Raw genomic sequence first — 3,514 nt, forward strand, 5'->3', positions numbered from 1 at the left:
GATAGATGGATGGATGGATGGATGGATGGATGGATGGATGGATGGATGGATGGATGGATGGATAGATGGATGGATCGGTGGATGGATGGATGGATGGATGGATGGATGGATGGATGGATGGATGGATACATGGGTGGATGGGTGGGTAGATGGATGAATGGATGGATGGTTGGATGGATGGATGGATGGATGGATGGATGGTTGGATGGATGGATGGATGGATGGATGGATGGTTGGATGGATGGATGGATGGATGGATGGATGGGTGGATGGATGGATGGATATTGGATGGATGGATGGATAGATGGGTGGATGGATAGGCAGATGGGTGGATGGACGGGTGAATTGATGGATGAATAAATGAATAAACAAATGTCTTGAAGCACCGAGTTGTTTGATAGTGTACATTTGAACAACACTGATGGCCAACCTAACTATACAAGCCTCATTACAGGCCACTACCATGAACCTCTTAACTATTTTCAAAGCTTTACAGCTAAGAAAACACTTTTCTTTACCACATCTTCTTGGGCCCTCACAATAGCTCTGTCAGAGCCCTGACAAAAATTATTTCGTTTGCCAGCTGCAAAAACAGAGCTTCAAAGACATTAAGGTCCAGTCATTCAGTGCTTGAGAAGCAGAGTCAGGAGTAGAATTTAGCTCCACAAAAATACATTTGAAATTCCTTATATCTAACCGCAAAAAAATAATTAGAAATTGTACAGAAAGTGTCCAGAGGTGATTCTAGACAAGAGCTATTTTGTGGGTCTCCCTGAATCATATATTTGACCATGTTTCCATTTTTCCATTGATTGATAGAAGGTTCAGATTCCAAACTGTAATCTTCCTCCTGGGGTACAAAAGAGTCTTAATGTTTGTGAGCACTCTTAATTCTTTCTAAAAGCTGAGATGGGGCAAGGGATTGTGCTATGTACATGGAGAGCAACTGAATAGAAAAGTAGAAAATGCAATGATAATATTGTGGTCTAGAAGCAATCACTTTGCTAGCTGTTCCTATCCATCGAATTCAGCAAGCAGTTACCATGTGGTAGTGAACAAGCCAAGATGAGACAGACACATATGGGGCCTTTTGTCACCTGGACTTCTCCACTTCTGTGGCTGACTCCTGGCTTTGAGATGAGAGTCAACACATCTCCCAGGGGACCGCACTAGAGTTTTAATCTGTTCAAAGCTCCGAGGCAACATTCTGATTCCCATGCCCACTCCTTAGGCACTAAGGAAGTTGGTCACGACGTTCAGAGGGAGATGAAGGTCCTATATCTTCCTTAGCAAGACTCACAGGAGATTTTCACAACAGAAGTTCACCCTGATGATCGGTACTGGGCCCCTTGGAAAAACACGACGAGAACTATGTGATCGAGACTCTAGATCTCCAAGCTGCTGGGCCCCAGTTCCTTAGAGCCAGGAACCTCACCCAACCTGACTATGCATTACACCAGTGTCTTCTATAGCCATCAACCAACATAGCTCCTTCTAGGTCCCAGACTGGTGTCCGTTATCCTACAGCTGGGTAAACAGCTGGCACCTCATAAATCCTTCAAGTAGGACTAGCCCTGGCCAGTTCAGGCTAAAGTTCTGGTGGATTCATATTCAGCAAGCTCTCATTTTGGTATGCATCATGTCACCCTGTACAAGTCTCCTGGATCTCACATCTGCAGATGCCCATGAAAAGCATTCATCTGCTCATTACCCCAAGAAGTGTTTACCTGCAAAAAAAATGACCCCAGGTAAATACTTCCTGTGATGAGGTGAATAGGGACAAAGGACCATAATGCAGAGTAGAAATCCATTTCTTCTGCCCACAGTGATCTCCTGAAGGTTTCAAGATTCATTCTGGTCTGATACTTGATGAAAAAGTTTACTTTTGTGCTTGTCATACCATTTACAATTTTGTAAATATTGTTCCAAACAAATCCATTCAAAAAATCAATTGCAATTTCTCTTCTATGAATTTACTGTATAAATACAATTGCACAAGTACACAAAAGATATTTGGTGAGATTTTGTTTGAAATAACAAAATCTCACAACAATATCATATCCTGTATGGGTAAGCATCAATGCCAGGTGGGTTAAATAATTTATTGCACATGGTCTAATAGAATACTATGCAACTGGTAACAATATAACTGGAGACTAAAGTCAATACTTCTACATCTTCCCCATTCTGTTTAAGTGAAAAAAAGCAAAGTGCAGAAAATACCTATTGTATGATCATTATATGATCACATTTTCAAAAATAATAGGACTATAAAGTAATGCATATACATATATATTTCTACTATGTCCTATGCATATGCATAAAGACTTTTTTTTTTTTTTTTTTGAGACAGTCTCACTCTGTCGCCCAGGCGGGAGGGAGTGCAGTGGCATGATCTCAGCTCACTGCAACCTCTGCCTCCTGGGTTCAAGTGATTCTCCTGCCTCAGCCTCCCATGTAGCTGCGACTACAGGTGTGCATCACCATGTCTGGCTAACTTTTTTGTATTTTTAGTAGAGATGGGGTTTCCCCACGTTGGCCAGGTTGGTTTAAACTCCTGACCTCAGGTGATCCGTCTGCCTGAGCCTCCCAAAGTGCTGGGATTATAGGTGTGAGACACTGCACTTGGCTTCTTTTAAAAATATAATTAATTAAGGAGGGTACATGAAAGAAAGCTATTAATGAACAAAGAAGAGCGTAATTCAAATTAACAACAACAATAAAAATATACCCATCACAAATCATCAATAGAAAGCCTCATTTTACACCAATAAAAACTCTAAAACAACAAAAAAGATGCACATTAATTTTTAAAAAATCATTTGAAAGCAAGTTACAGCCACACTCAGTCATAAACAAGGTGTAGAAAGTATGATGGTATTGTGCAGGCTCTTTTGTAAATAAGTTTGATAAAAATCTACATCGAGGAGCTTTAAGGAGGTGAGGGGATAATTTGATCCAAGCTGCTCAATTTGCAGATGAAGAACACAGTTTTGCCAGGAGCTGTCTGCATTGTGCAGAGATAGCCAGGGTGGTACCGTGGCCTGGGGATGTGAAAGCCAGCCTTCACACACATTCTGACATCCTCCTTTTCCCCTCCCTTCTCCACTCCAGCCAGTGGCCCTAGTAGGGCCACCTTCCCCCTGCTAGGGCCTCCACCAATAGCTACCCTCAGTGTTCCATGATCGGAGGGTTGACAAGAACCCTCTTCCTATACAGCCACTTCTTTGATAGAGATCATGATGTAGCCCTCTTTGCATAGAGGAGGAAGCTGAGCTGCAACTTTCTCAGGATCACAGCTGGACAGGGCCACTGCTGGATTGAAATCCACAGGATTGGTCTGCAGAGCCCAGACTCTTGCCACCCTCCCATTTGTGCCTGGAAGTCAACTCAGTTCACACCCAGGACCATTCCTCTGTTTCCTTCACAAGGTGTTACCAATTCATGATGGAACTGTGGTCACCTAAGAAAGGGGACAATTGGCTGGGAGTGGTGGCTCATGCCTGTAATCCCA

This window comes from Mandrillus leucophaeus, unplaced genomic scaffold, assembly GCF_000951045.1.
Source record: "Mandrillus leucophaeus isolate KB7577 unplaced genomic scaffold, Mleu.le_1.0 Scaffold48, whole genome shotgun sequence".
Taxonomy (NCBI): domain Eukaryota; kingdom Metazoa; phylum Chordata; class Mammalia; order Primates; family Cercopithecidae; genus Mandrillus; species Mandrillus leucophaeus.